We start from the raw sequence: 16,883 nt of genomic DNA on the forward strand, positions 1-16,883 counted from the left end.
CTGCCCAGTCCGTCAGAACAGAGTTGCAGATGACAAAACCCTCCACTGCCATGGGGGAATGGGCTTCTCAGTGATGGAGTGTCCCACAACCCATGCTGCACTTCTGGCCCTTTTGTTTCCTTGTCTTCCTTTTTGGTGTGTGGGGCAAGGACAAACATGTGATTGGTTTGTCAGTATGTGCTGTAGATTTTCATGAAGTGAGTATGTGGAGAGCTGATGGTGTAATTTGGTGTGAGTCTGAAGGTCTGAGAATGGAGGAGCCAATGGTGTAAAGCCCAGTCTGAGGGCAGGAGATGTAATGAGTTGTTCTAGCTCAAACAACAAGTCAAGGAAAAAAGGGTTGAATTCCTCCTTCCTCCGCTTTTTGCTCTTTCTATTCAGGCCCTCAGTGGGTTGGATGAGGCCCACACATGGGGGGGGGGCAATATGTTTTGGAATCGGTTGATTCAATGGAAATGCTGCACTGACCTGGAAATGCCCTCAGACATTTCCAGAAATATTGTTTAATCTGGACTCCCCATGGCCAGTCAGGTTGACACATAAAATTAACCATGATAAGTCTACCCCTTGTCAACTTGGCACCCATACACATCTCTTTAAGCCATAAGTAATTACTTATGGCCAAGTAAAGAGGTCATGCTTCTGTCTAACATGATACAACCTTTGTACGACAGAAAAGGCACTAACTCCTTCCCTAGAAAAGGAGGTAGGTCCTTGAGTGATGTTTACTTCTCCCCTTGATATCATGTACCTTAAACACTATAATGTGAAATTGGCTATGCTTAAATCCTATGATAAAAATTGGTACATCTTATGTTATATGATAAGAACATAAGAGGGAAAAAAAAGATACACACAAATGTATTCATAGTAAAATAAGGAGGAAATACTCGTGACGATTATGGCCCTTGTTTCTCTTTCTGTACCTGATCATGTGGCCGCAGCTGGGATTTACAGTTACCTTCTTTCACTACCCCTTCTGTTTTCCCTTTGCCTTCAGTAAGCGCTTCAGCTGGTTTTGTTCTTTACCTGGTGGGTTGACCTAACCCTTCATTCCTGCCTATTACTTGGGTCATTGTAGTTTTACATTAACCTTGATCACAGGGCATGGTTAAACTGAGAGGGGCCCTAAGGGATCTCCTGTGCTCCAGACATATTGTACCTTACTTCTGTTGTGGACTAGTTGTCCAATTTTCCCTTGGTAGTCAGGATCAGTCACCCCAGGCAACACCACAATTCCCTTCCTTTGCTTATTGATTCAGAGGCACAAAGAGACCAAAGTGGCTGAGTGGCAGCCTTAACCCCCAGTTCTCCTGGTGGGAGCCTTTCTCTCTGTGTTTTAAGACCTTCAGGCCAGCAGAACATGAGGCTGTGGGACTAGGAATCAGAAACTTTGCTAGTGGGTGCCATTCCTATTTACATCCCGTGCTTCCTCGATCTATGACCTCTGGCTGTTGGAGAAACAGCACCATATGTTGGTCGCTAATTCAAAGCATATACAACCTTCTGGAGAAACTTGCCTTAGCCCCACAAGCTATTGCCACCTAGACTGTAACTGAGTCTTCAAAAGACCACTCTATCATTCTGTCAAGCCAGCTGGTTCAGGATGGTGGGGAACATGGTAAGATCAGTGAATTCCATGAGCATGAGCTCATTGCTGCACTTCTTTGGCTATGAAATGAGTTTCCTGATTGGAAGCAATGCTGTGTGGAATACATGATAGTGGCGAAGACATTCTGTAAGTCCACGGATGGTAATTTTGGCAGAAGCATCGTGTAGGGAAGGCAATCTGTATCCAGAGTAACTATCTATTCCAGTAAGGACAGAATGCTACCCCTTCCATGGTGGAAGGAGTCCAGTGGAATGAACCTGTCACCAGGAAGCTGGCTGATTACCGCTGGATAGTGACACGATATTGGGGCTCAGTGTTGGTCTCTGCTGCTGGCAGATTGGGCACTCAGTGGTGACTATATCCAAGTCAGCCTTGGTGAGTAGAAGTCCATTGTGCTGAATCTATGTATAACCTTCATCCCTGCCACCATGGCCACTTTGTTCACAAGCCCATTAGGCAATGACAGGGCTGGCTGGTGTCCAGAGAAGAGATCATCCTGTCCACTCGATGACTGAAATCCTCCTCTGCTGAGGTCACTCTTTGGTGAGCATTCACATTGGACAAATGTATCTTCATTTTTTTTTTTTTGCCCATTCAGAAAGGTGTATCCACACACCTCTTTCCCCAAGTTTGTCACTAGTTTTCCAGTCATGTTGCTTCCAAGTCCCTGACTATCCAGCCAAGCCATTGGCCACAGCCCATGAATTGGTAATGGTACATCTGGCCGTTTCTCCTTCCAAGCAAAGTGCACAACCAAGTGCACTGCTGGAAGGGAGGATTTCCCTTCTCCACTGTCCTTTGAGGATGCCCCAGAGAGGGGCTGTAGTGCTGTTGCTATCCATTTCAGGTGGTGCTTGCCAATCGTGCAGAGCCACCTATAAACCAGGCCCACATCATCAGAATAGGACACTCCCCATGTAGGCCTTAGGTGCAGGCTGAGAGGGAAGGCAGTATAGCAGGAGTGGGGACCGTGGGCATTTGGGCCACTTCTTCATGTAACTTATTGTGCCTTTAGGGCCTGATCAGGCCCAATGACACCTGCACCCTTACTTCCACGTGATGTTGAAGTGCTGGTGTGCATGCCCATTGTTATGGCTTGGTGGATCAGATAGCACCCAGTTCATGATGGGCAGCTCAGGTGGCATGGTGAGTTGGTGGCCATAGTCAAGTGTTCAGTCTCTACTAAGACCCAGTAGCAGGCCAAGAACTGTTTCTCAAAAGGAGTGTAATTATCTGCAGATGATGGCAGCCCTTACTCTGAAATCCTGAAGGCCTGCACTGCGGTTCACCAATAGGGGCCTACCAGAGGCCGCAAATAGCATCTGTCTCTGCCATTGATGCTTCAAGCACCCTTTGGTCTGCATGGGTACTGGCAGGAATCAGAGGTGAACACACCTTAGGTGATAGTCACTGTACCTCCTGAAGCTCTTTGGGTGACTGCCAGCCTCAAGGCATAGCCTTCTTGCTCTGGCCAGCCTGTGCATGGCCACCCTCCTGTGGGGGGGCCACCCTCCTGTGGGAGGGGCCGCCCTCTTCCCCAGAGCCTCTCTGGGTCCTTCTCCTTTAAGAGCACTCCTTTTGGATACTCTTGTGAAAGCCCACCCAGGAGGTCCTAGGCCAGCTGGATGGGTGCTGTAGAGCTTTCTGAATCAGGGTAACTGGGCTGGATTGGTGTCCTCTGGGCATGCTGGTGGCTCCAGGAGTGTGGAGCAGGTTAGGTCTGGGGAGGCGGGCAGTACTTAATGCCACTGTGATGTAAGCTGAAAAATGGTTACAAAACTAATAGTAAATAATGTATATATATATATTTGTGGTAGCATGTCGGGGAAAATGTCTTAATGGCTTAGAGTGTAAAATTATTAGGTCAAACAAAGGAATGAATCACTGATATATAATAAAGCATGGATAAGTCTCAAAGATACGATGCTGAGTGTAAGAAGTCAGACATAAAGGCTATATATTGTACGGCTTCATTTTCATGAAATATCCAGGCAAATGCATAGATACAGAAAGAGAGCAGATTGGTGGCTGCCAGGGCCTGGGAAGAGGGTGGAATGGAAAGTAACTATTTAATGGGAGGGAGTTTCTGTTTGGGGAGATGAAATGTTCTGGAATTAGGTAGTGGTGACAGTTGCACAGCTTTGTGACTAGACTATAAATCACTGAATTGGTCAGATATAAGAAGGTGAATCTTATGGTATATGAATTATAATCTCAATTTTTTAAAAAAATATTTTATTTATTTATTTATTTATTTATTTGATGGAGAGAGAGACAGCCAGCGACAGAGGGAACACAAGCAGGGGGAGTGGGAGAGGAAGAAGCAGGCTCCCAGTGGAGCAGGGAGCCTGATGCAGGGCTCAATCCCAGGGACCTGAGGTCACGCCCTGAGCTGAAGTCAGACGCTTAACGACTGAGCCACGCAGGTGCCCCTATATCTCAATTTTTAAAATTGTGTATTAAATAAATAAATGTGTACGTACATTTTTAAAAAGAGTTAACATGGGGAACAGGTATGACTCTCTGTTTGGTTCCCCCACTAGTGAGATCAAGGAAGACCTCCCAAGTGAGAACAAGCACCATTTATTCAGCGCCAGCTCTGCCTGGCACAGGGGTCAGCCACCAGCACTTGCAGAGACTCCAAGGCAGGCAGAGGAGTGGGAAAGCTTTCTGGTGGGAAAAAAAGGAAGGCATGTCCTGATGGGAGGGTCAGGCTGAGTTGAAGAGGGGTATGATTTGTGAGGGGGAGCAAATTTGGCTTTCTCTCATTTGCTGTGTTGAAGACAGGGCAAAACTGAGGGAGACTGTCAGCTCTTGATCAAGTCCTGACTGCTTGGGGCCAGTTGTTGCAGAGACTGTGGTCTGACCTTCCAGGCTGGGTGCTGCAGCTTGTGGGTCAGGGCCTTGCTAGTTGGAGCAAGCAGGCTTCTGGGCTGCTGAGTGGAATTAGAAAATTCTGTAGACCAAATAGAATGTTACTCAGCTATAAAAAAGAATGAAATTTTGCCTTTGCTGTTGCAAGGTCCATGGATGGACCTTGAGGGCATTATGCTAAGTGAAATGTCAGGCAGAAGCAGATAAATACTGTATGACCTCACTATATGTGGAATCTAGAAAAACAAAACAAAACAAAAACAAACTCATGGATATAGAGAACAGTTTGCTGGTTGCCGGAGGAGGGAATGGGGGGACCCCCAGGGGGACCAAATGGGTGAAGGGACTCAGAAGGTACAAGTTTCCAGTTATAAAAATGAATGACATGGGAATGTATTGTACACCACAGTGAGTATAGTTAATAATACCATATTGCATATTTGAAAGTATCTAGGAGAGTGGACCTTGAAAGTTCTCATCACAAGAAAAAAATTCCGATAACTGTGTATGGTGACAGATTTTAACTGGATGGTGGTGATCTGTTTGCAAAATATACAAACATCAAATCATTACGTTGTACACCTGAAACTAATATACGATGTTATGTCAATTATATTTCAATTTTTAAAAAATTTCATGGACCGGAACCCATGCTTCATCATTTTAAGTCAATCCATCTTCTTGGATAGAGAAACTTCAATGTTTTTACAACTACAATTAACCAGAAAAAAACAGTAACAATTATGATAATGATGAATAATAGTAACCTCAACAGGAACAATCATCATTCCTATAAATCTCAGGATTTCCAGTCTCTATTCCAGTAAACTCCTTCAGTCACCTATCTAATTTTCATAACGTATTTTTCCTCCAGGTTGGCTATGGGTGCTTGGCCTCCTCCCAGCCCAGCTCAGTATTTCTCAGCAAGGAGTGTCCTCCCCAGCCACCCCCGTGGCAGGGGCTGATCCGTGTCCCTGGAGTGAGACTTGGAAAAGTTCCCCAGAAGTTGTGTCCGAAGAATGGGCCCCAAAAAGGACAGCGGCCATGCTCTGGGTTCCCTTCCCAGTACTCAAGGTGGCCCTGTGAATGGGGTCTTGGAAAATTTTCTGAGCAGCACCTCCAACGACTGGAGCCCAGGTGGTACGCAGCCCGGCCTGTGGACCACCTGCAGTGAAGGACACCTTGCACTGGTTGATCCTTAAAGCGCCAAGCCAGCCAGCCTCCTGGGAGGGTGGTGGGAACCGGCGCTGCCCGCCCAGAGCTGCAGGTCCGATCTCCGGGCTCGTTCCCAGTCGGCTCCGGGAGGCCACTTGAGCGATCCCGCCCTCGCTGATGGCATCTGGGGGCTTTGCTTCGACCATCGTGCAGAGTCAGATCCCTTGACCATTGCAACCCCAGCTCCGGGAGTAAACTATATAAAAGGGGCCACCAGGTGGCGCAGTACCACAGAGGTGGACCACACCGGGATGGATCTGGGTCCCCAGAGCCATGAGGGAGCACTGCCAGCCTTGTGGGCCTGGCCTCATCGTGGTCCCTAATGATGAGATGACGGGAAGCAAGACGTGGAGGCCCAGTAAAGCCTTCCGCAGGCCTCCTCGCATAGGTCATCCTGGCCAGGCCACAGTTCAGGAGAAGGGACTTGGAATATTTGGGGACGTTCCGAAGACCGGGTCCCACACAGACCCGCACAATGGATGGGGCGTCCTACCTAGACTCACCCATAGGGCTCAAGCTGTTCTCCACCTCCAGAGCAGGACTCGGAAAAGTTGATGGGAAAGTCTGGCGACGGGGACCCACGCAGGCCTGCCTTCAGACCCGGATACATCATCCCAGACCATCTGTGTGGGTAGGGCCGATCCGTGTCTCTGAAGGGGAACTTGGGAAAGCTTGGAGGCACCTCTGACCGCCGGACCTCGCGAAGGACTGCGGCCCAGCCAGGGCCCCGTTCTGTCGCTCTAAGATGCCTCCTGCCGGTGTACCACTAAGATGGGGAACTTAGAAAATAATTTCAGCAGGTGCTTCTGACAGCTGGGATTCATGCGGGCTTGCGGCTGAGCCTATGATGTGCAATCTGGTCCTCTCCTAACGGCCAGGTCCCACCTCCCAGCGGGAGAGGAAAAAAAAAAGGACAGCGTGAAGACCGGAAGGCCGCGTCACACGCTTTCCCGTTATCCTGCAGCAACTATGGTTGGTTCTCGAGGGCGAAGAGGCACCAGCAGGTTCTGGTCCATACACGCACCTGGGAGGACAGCGACAGTCACTCTTCCCAAACCCTGTCTGTCCATTCTCCAGCGAATGGATGATGCGCCAACGCACTGACTCCCAGTAGGACTGGGAAGATTCTGCTAGCACCACCGGCCTTCTGGAGTTCAGCCTCGCGCGCCTTGGCCAAACCCCATCCTGGCAGATTTCTCTGGAAATCTGGAAAAGCAGCCACCAGAAGACAACCGTTGTTAATGTCAGAGGGAGGGCGCCAGATCGCTGGCCAGCAAGGGTGCACCGCCGCCACCCAAAGGCGCGATCTCCTCAGGGCACACCCTGGATCTCATCTCTCTGCCAGGGGTGGGGGCGGGTGGTGGGCGTACAACGCATCCAGGGGCGTCTTTCTGGGTGTTCCTAGCCCGCAGGGCGCGACCCGGGAGCACAAGAGGAACTTGGAACATTTCCTGGAGAGGCTAGCAGGTGGGGGCACGCTTTCTAGGCTCTCCAGAGCAGCTTAGGCAGTTCCCGGGCTCCTGGGAGACTTGGTCAGTTCTGCAGGGGGCTCAGCGGGGCAAGGACTGAGAAACTGAAATGTTGAAAGTACTCCTAGAGAACATGGATGAATCATTGTTATTTATAATTATGGAGTGGGGAAGGTCTTTCTAAAGCATACCGGAGAGCCCAGAAGCCATAAAGCAAATGATTGATAAACTTGACCTCACAAAGTTTAAACAAAACAGGTCTTTGCACATAGCACAAGCAAAGTCAAATGACAACGGGCTGGGAACATTTGTGCAAATACATGTAGAATACGGTATTGGTTGCGGCATTACTTATTATAACAAAACTGGGGAAGAAATACTAGCCCTTAAGAGGGACCAGGTTAGATAAATTCCAGTACATTAATACCATGAATTTGTGTTTTACTTTATTTTTATCTTTACTTTTTAGAAGAGGCAGATCTATAGGTATTGACATGGGAAGATGTTGATGATGACCTGCTAAATGAAAACAGCAAGTGGTAGAACTTCTCTTGAAAAAGAAATGCCCTTAAAAAAATACTTGGGTGGGGGCACCTGGGTGGCTCAGTTGGCTAAGCAGCTGGCTCTTGGATTTAGCACAGGTCATGATCTCATGGGTGGTGGGACTGAGCCCTGCCTGGGGCTCCATGCTGAGCCGGGAATCTGCTTCAGATTCTTTCTCCTTCTCCCCCCCTCCTCTGCTCCTCCCAGCTCTTGTGCACTCTTTCTCTCTCTCAAATAAGTGGATAAACTCTTATAAAAAGATACCTACATGGACAGGCAAAGGAATTAGAATAGCTAAAGTGGAAGTTAGGGGAAAGATGGCGAAGGAGTAGGGGACCCTATTTCAACCGGTCCCCTGAATCAAACTGGATATCTATCAGACCATTCTGAATACCCACGAAATCAGCCTGAGATGTAAGAAGATATATCTGGATCTCTACAAACAGAATTTCTGCGGTGGTTGGCCTTGAGGTATGAAGTGGGGAGCCAAGAATCTGCAGGCAGATATCAGAAGATAAATGGAAGGGGGAGGGAGCCTCCAGGAACTTGTGCCAGAAAGGCAAAAGCCTCCCGTGCTGGGAACGGGGCACAAACTTGCAGACCGGTAGCAGCGGGGAAAGGTCTTTAGGATACCACCCCCCAGACTGAAACCTCGGGAGCACACATGTGAACTGGGGGCGGCTGGCGGTTTTAGAAGCACAAAGGGCAGAGACGTGCCCGGCCTTGGGAGCGAGGACTGGGAGAGCAGCTGTGGGGCACACAATCCAGGACGCTGCAGGTTTTTAGCAGTGCTGACAGAAATGGAGTCAGTGTGGCCTTGAGAGCTCAGTGAAGAGCAGACTGCAATCTCTCTGTTCTGAGACAGAGGTTTGGATACGGTCACTTCTGCTCTGACTCTCAGAAGAGACACAAAGCCACCAGGGAAAGCCGCCAGAGAACAAAAGCCCCCAAAACTGGTTCTCACTGAGCCCATCCCCCCCCCAATAGGAGGCAGGGCAACTCTGCCCAAATAGGGTTGCCTGAGTATCAGTGAAGTAGGCTGGAAGAACAAGAAGCCCATATCCCAGGGGCGCCTGGGTGGCACAATGGTTAAGCGTCTGCCTTCAGCTCAGGGCGTGNNCTCGGCATTCTGGGATTGAGCCCCACATCAGGCTCCTCCTCTGTGAGCCTGCTTCTTCCTCTCCCACTCCCCCTGCTTGTGTTCCCTCTCTTGCTGGCTCTCTCTATCTCTGTCGAATAAATAAATAAAATCTTAAAAAAAAAAAAGAAGCCCATATCCCTAAGGTACCTATAAAACAGGTGCAACTTACTTGGGTCCTGGTCAATAATTTGGACCCTGTACATTCCCACAACCACACCTCATCAGAATGACAAAGAGGGGGAACCCCCAACAATGGAAAGAAAGAGACACTGTGGCCTCTGCCACAGAACTAATGGATATGGATATAACCAAGATGTCAGAAATGGATTTCAGAGTAACAATTATCAAGATGATGTATAGGCTTGAGAAAAATAATGAAAATACAGAATCTCTAAGGGCTGAAATGAGAACTATCTGGTGGAACTTAAAAATGCTATGAATGAAATGCAGTCTAAACTGGATGCTCTAACTGCCAGGGTAAATAAGGCAGAAGAATGAATTAGTGAGTTAGAGGATGAGATGACAGAAAAGAAGGAAAAAGAGGTGGCATGGGATAAACAAATCCAATTTCAAGAAACTAAGCTGAGGGAGGTTACTGACTCAATGAAATGTTCCAATACCAGAATTATTGGGATCCCCAAGAGGGTGGAGAAAGAGAGAGGTCTAGAAGATATATTTGAGCAAGTTGTAGCTGAGAACTTCCCTAATCTGGGGAAGGAAACAAGCATTTGTCTCCAAGAGGCAGAGAGGACCCCTCCCAAGATCAATGAGAACAGACCGACACCATGACATATTATACTACAATTTGCAAATCTTAGATCCAAGGAAACAACCTTGAAAGCAGCAAGGGGGAAGAGATTTCTTATGTACAGAGGGAGGAACATCAGAATAATGTCAGACCTGTCCACAGAGACCTGGCAAGCCAGAAAAAGCTGGCAAAACCTATTCAGAGTACTAAATGAGAAGAACATGCAGCCAAGGATACTGTGTCCAGCAAGGCTGTCATTCAGAATGGATGGAGAGACAAGACGCTTCCAAGACCAGCAGAAACTGAAAGAATATGTGACCACGAAGCCAGCCTTGCAAGAAATATTAAGGGAAGTTCTATAAAAGAAGAAAGACCCCAAGAGTGATACAGAACAGAAATTTACAGAGACAATCTATAGAAACAAGGACTTCACAGACAATATGATGACATTAAAATCATATCTCTCAATAATCACTCTCAATGTGAATGGCCTAAATGCTCCCATAAATGTCACAGGGTTGCAATTTGGATAAAAGGACATGACTCATCCATATGCTGTCTACAAGAGACTCACTTTGAAACTAAAGATACATCCAGACTGAAAGTGAAGGGATGGAAAACCATTTTTCATGCCAATGGACCTCAAAAGAAAGCTGGGGTAGCAATTCTCATATCAGACAAATTAGATTTTAACCTAAAAACTATAGTTAGAAATACAGAAGGACACTATATTATTCTTAAGGGGTATATCCAACAAGAGGATCTAACAATTATAAATATCTATGCCCCCAACATAAGTCAACTGTTAACCAAAGTAAAGAAACATGTAGATAATAATACATTAACAGCAGGGGACCTCCACACTCCACTCTCAGCAATAGACAGATTGTCTAAGCAGAAATCAACAAAGAAACAAGAGCTTTGAATGACACACTGGACCAGATGGACCTCATAGATATATACAGAACATTCCACCCTAAAACAATAGAATACTCCAGAATAGACCTTATACTGGGTCACAAAACAGGTCTCAACTGATACCAAAAGATTGAGAGTGTTCCCTGCATATTCTCAGACCACAATGCTTTGAAACTGGAACTCAATCACAGAAAAAAAATTTGGAAGAAACTCAAACATTTGGAACCTAAGGACCATACCGCTTAAGAATGTTTGGGTAAGCCAGGAAATTAAAGAAGAACTTAAGCAATTTATGGAAACCAATGAGAATGAAAACACCTCAGTCCAATACCTATGGGATACTGCAAAGGCAGTCCTAAGGGGGAAATACATAGCCATCCAAGCCTCACTCAAAAGAACACAAAAATCTAATTTACAGTCCCTGTACTCACACCTAAACCAATCGGAGATGGAACAAAAGAACAAGCCTAAGCCACGCACGAAAAGAGAACTGATTAAGATTAGAGCAGAGATCAGTGAATTAGAAATCAGAAATACAGTAGAGCAGATCAATGAAACTAGAAGCTGGTTCTTTGAAAGAATTAATAAGATCGATAAACCACTGGCCAGACTTATCCAAAAGAAAAGAGAAAGGACCCAAATTAATAAAATTATGAATGAAAGGGGAGAGGTCATGACTAACACCAAGGGTATAGAAAAAAATAATTAGAAACTATTATCAACAACTGGAAGAAATGGATGCCTTCCTGGAAACCTACAAACCACCAAGACTGAAACAGGAAGAGATTCACATCCTAAATAGGCCAATATCCAGTAATGAGATTGAAGCAGTGATAAAAAAACCTCCCAAAAAACAAGAGTCCAGGGCCTGATGGAGTTCTTGGGAAATTCTACCAAACATTCAAAGAAGAAATATTGCCTATTCTCCTGAAGCTGTTTCAAAAAATAGAAACAGAAGGAAAACTTCCAAACTCATTCTATGAGGCCAACATTACCTTGATCCCCAAACCAGGCAAAGACCCCATCAAAAAGGAGAATTACGGACCAATATCCCTGATGAATATGGACACCAAAACTCTCAACACGATCCTAGCTAATAGGATCCAACAGTACATTAAAAGGATTATCCATCACGACCAAGTGGGATTATTCCTGGGATGCAAGGGTGGTTCAACATTCACAAATCAATCAGTGTGATAAACATATTAATAAGAGAAGAGACAAGACTCATATGACCCTCTCAATGGATGCAGAAAAAGCATTTGGCAAAATACAGCATCCTTTCCTGATTAAAACCCTTTGGAGTGTGAGGATAGAGAGTACCTTCCTCAATTTCATAAGAACCATCTATAAAAAGCCTACAGCAAATATCATTCTCAATGGGGGAAAGCTGAAGCCTTTCCCTTAACATCAGGAACATGACAAGGATGCCCACTCTCACCATTATTGTTCAACATGGTACTAGAAGTCCTGGCAATAGCAATCAGACAACAAAAAGAAATAAAAGGTATTCAAATTGACAAAGAAAAAGTCAAAATCTCTCTCTTCACAGATGACGTGATACTTTATGTGGAAAACCCAAAAGACTCCACCCCCAAATTACTAGAACTCATACAACAATTCAGTAATGTGGCAGGATACAAAATCAATGCACAGAAATCAGTTGCATTTCTATACACTAACAATGTGACTGAAAAAGAGAAATTAGGGAATTGATTCCACTTACAATAGCATAAGATATTGGAATAAACCTAGCCAAAGAGGTAAATGATCTATACTCTAGAAACTACAGAACACTGACGAAAGACATTGAAGAAGACACAAAAAAGATGGAAAAACATTCCATGCTCATGGATTGGAAGAATCAACATAGTTAAAATGTCTGTGCTACCCAGCACAATTTATGCTTTCTGTGCCATCCCAATCAAAATACCAATGCCATTTTTCAAAGTGCTGGAACAAACAATCTTACAATTTGCGTGGAACCAGAAAAGACCACGAATCACCAAGGAAATATCGAAAAAGAAAAACAAAAGTGGGGGCATCACGTTACCTGACTTCAAGCTATATTACTACTCTGTGGTCATCAAGACAGCATGGTACTGGCACAAAAACAGACACATAGATCAATGCAACAGAATAGAGAGCCCAGAAATGGACCCTCAACTCTATGGTCAACTAATCTTCAACAAAACAGGAAAAAATATCCAATGGATAAAAGACAGTCTCTTCAATAAATGGTGCTGGGAAAATTGGACAGCTATGTACAGAAGAATGAAATGCGACCATTCTCTTACACCATACACAAAGATAAACTCTAAATGGATGGAAGACCTCAATGCAAGACAGAAATCCATCAAAATCGTAGATGAAAACATAGGTAATAACCTCTTCGACATCAGCCACAGCAACTTCTCTCATGACACATCTCCAAAAGCAAGGGACACAAAAGCAAAAATGAACTTTTGGAACTACATCAAGATAAAAAGCTTCTGCACAGCAAAGGAAACAGTCAACAAAACAAAGAGGCAACCCTGGAATGGGAGAAGGTATTTGCAAATGACACTTCAGATAAAGGGCTGGTATCCAAGATCTATAAAGAAGTTCTCAAACTCAACACCCAAAAAACAAATAATCAAGTCAAAAAATGCACAGAATACATGAACAGACACTTCTCCAAAGAAGACATACGAATGGCTAACAAACACGTGAAAAAATATTCAACATCATTAGCCATCAGGGAAATTCAAATCAAAACTACACTGAGATACCACCTCACACCAGTTAGAATGACAAAATTTGACAAGGCAAGAAACAACAAATATTGGAGAGGATGTGGAGAAAGGGGAACCCTCTTACACTGTTGGTGGGAATGCAAGTTGGTACAGCCACTTTGGAAAACAGTGTGGAGGTCCCTCAAAAATTTAAAAACAGAGCTACCCTATGACCCAGCAATTGCACTACTGGTTGTTCACCCCAAAGATGCAGATGTAGTGAAGAGAAGGGCCATATGCACCCCAATGTTCATAGCAGCAATGTCCACAATAGCCAAACTGTGGAAGGAGCCGAGATGCCCTTCAGCAGACAAATGGATAAGGAAGATGTGGTCCATATATACAACGGAATATTACTCAGCCATCAGAACAGATGAATACCCACCACTTGCATCGACATGGATGGAACTGAGGGGATTATGCTAAGTGAAATAAGTAAAACAGAGAAAGACAATTACATGGTTTCACTAATATGTGAGACATAGGGAATAGCGTGGAGGACATTAGGAGAAGGAAGGGAAAACTGAAGAGGGGAAAATCAGAGAGGGAGATGAACTATGCAAGACTATGGACTCTGGAAAACAAACTGAGGGTTTTAGAGGGAAGAAGGGTGGGGGATGGGTTAGCCCAGTGATGGGTTTTAAGAGGGCACATATTGCAATGAGCAGTGGGTGTTATACGCAAACAATGAATCATGGAACACTACATCAAAAACTAATGTACTGTTTAGTGGCTAACTGAACATAAATAAATAAATAAATAAATAAATAAATAAATAAATAAAGCTTTTCCTCCTTGAGAAAGAGTTTTGTATTTGCCAAATAAAATGAACTTGAGAAATATTCCATGAAAACCTCAAACCTTTTTCCACACATGTCCTCTTTGTTTTGTTTTGGAACCATTGGCTCAATCTCTGGTTCTCATCTATTTTCCTAAAATGAAGAAAAGACCTGTGACAACAGTATATAGGGTGATGTCATCCTCATAGTGTTTTCACTCATAGTGGATTCAATAGGAAATGAAAACTTTCAATTTTTTAATAATCATTTGCTATCTGAGAAATATAGGTGATGAGGAAGGTGGAGCTCTCTTGTCTGCCTTGGTCTGGAGAACCACTCCGATTCTGGTGTCCTGCTGGGAATGGAGGTGTAGTGGGAAAAACAAACTTCCCAGTAAAGAACTATGACCATGTTCTACAGGCCCTAAAGCAACCGCGTCATTTAGGTTGTGTGGTTTGTGTGTGAGAGTTATGGGGTGTCTGTGTAGTGTGGTTGTGAATGCATGGGCGTTGAATGTGCGTATAGTTCTTCAAGAGGTAATTCCCACCTACACAGCACAATGCAAGTGTCATCTTTCTGAAAAATCTCAACACCACTGCACACTTCATATATAATACTGAATTCTTCCATCGCCAAAGCTGTGCCCGGACATTTGTTTAATATTCCCTTTCCTCAGATGGATATGGAATGGAAATGAATAGCCAAAGGTCTTGACATTCTAAGTAGAATAGCCCAAATGTGGACCTAGTCCATAGGTCCCTATGTTGATGCTCTGAGCTAGTGATCAGCACTTATTATTCAGCCTCAGGATTATTAGTCACAGAGCAGGGGAGTCCAGTATCTGTGTACATGACTGGAAGTAATGGAGTCTACCCAAGTCCCAAACACTGACAACATTACAAGGTGGCCTCAAGGGTCACATAACCTGGGCAGCTGTAAGTGCATTTAACAGCTGGCATTGGCATAGTCATTAGTGTTAAATACACATAGAAATCCCACATGAATCCTTGGTCAACCCACAGAATCTGAGACACGTAAGGCCCGAGGTAGGACAATGGAGATCAACATCTGTCGGTATTGGGGTGATTTCGTATACATCGCCAAAAGCAGATAAGAATCAGGAAGATAATTTGGTGTATTTGATAACATTACCATAAGCCTGAGAAATGCTCAAATACTGTAAGCACATACCCAAGAGACAGTGGCAAATAGGAACTCAAAATTTGGTTGTTAGCTTGGTGCCCATCACCCCTGTTGCAAATCTCCTGAACAGCTGGGTTAGAGAGTGTCAATTTTCACTCCAGGCCACCTTTCCTTTACACATTGTCTAGTCTTGACACTCTTGTCAATGGTCATTTATCCACGTATGTGTGAGTTTTTTGGGGAGCTCTCTATTGTCCCATTGGCTATCTGCCTGTTTTTATGCCCGTATAATTCTGTTTGATTACTGTAGCTTTGTAAAGTGTTTTAAAGTCAGGAAGTGTGAGGATTCCATCTTTGTTCTTCATTCTCAAGATAGTTTTGCCTATTGGAGGTCCTTTGTGGTACCATATGTTTTTCAGGGTGTTTTTTAATTTCTATGCAGTGACATTGGGATTTTGACAGGTGTTGCATTGAATCTGTAGATTGCTTCTTTTTTTAATTTTTTTATTTTTATTTTTTATTTTTATTTATTTATTTATTTATTTTTTAAAAAGATTTTATTTATTTATTTGACAGAGACAGAGATAGCCAGCGAGAGAGGGAACACAAGCAGGGGGAGTGGGAGAGGAAGAAGCAGGCTCATAGCAGAGGAGCCTGATGTGGGGCTTGATCCCGGAACGCTGGGATCACGCCCTGAGCCGAAGGCAGATGCTTAACCGCTGTGCCACCCAGGCGCCCCGAATCTGTAGATTGCTTCTTATGACCTAAGTGTTGAGCCTACTGTTTTGGTGTTCCAGGGTCTCAGGTGGTGCCTGACACATGTGCATGAGCTCAGGAAATACCTAACAAGTGAATGCTCTTATCAGGCCAGTGATTACTCTGAGAGGAGACCAGAGGAGGGGAGGTTATGTCTTTTCATTTTTGGATTCTAGAGCTGTGTTTCCAGGGTGGTAACCACTTGCCACATGTGTCTGCTTATAATTAATTTTATCCAATCATTCAATAACTCAGTGATTTAAAATAAAATAAAGCACGTGATTGTGCTCTGTCACAATAGCTACATTTCAAGTGTATGCATAACAGTCGGAATTTTAGGTGGTAAGTTTGGAGGTGAGAGCTCTAATAGGCCTGTATAGGTGAGAATGTGAATGGTGATTCCTTCAGCATCTCTGTGTCATATGAAGGTTTACAACCATGACGAATGTCTTTTTGAGGGACTGTGACTCTACCAAGCCCAGCAAACATCTGAGAACCTACAAGAAAGGTCAGGGAGATGCTGTATGACCCACCAGAACCTCAACTACAGCAGGAAAAATGGTGAGCTCTTCTCTCTAATAAACTGATCGCTCATGTTTGTGTTTCTGTAGATGTGTTTGTGGAGAGTATACAGGACTCCAGCGCTGAGCAGAAAGAGTCTCCAGGTAGGAAACAGCACTCAGGTAGGAACCAATGGGAGAGGATTCCTGGAACAGTTGGGTTGTACCAGCTGCTGTGGAGACTGAGGAGGGAAGATATGAAATCAGAAAAACGAGGGAAATATGTGTCAAAGTATGATTTGTTCAGTTCATATTTTAATGACATAATAGAAGAACTGTGTTCTTAGGTGTTCACTGTGCTGTATTTATAACCATATTTTCTTGCTTTGCTGTACAAAAATTATCTTTGAG

This window comes from Ursus maritimus, unplaced genomic scaffold, assembly GCF_017311325.1.
Source record: "Ursus maritimus isolate PB19 unplaced genomic scaffold, ASM1731132v1 scaffold_33, whole genome shotgun sequence".
NCBI lineage: Eukaryota > Metazoa > Chordata > Mammalia > Carnivora > Ursidae > Ursus > Ursus maritimus.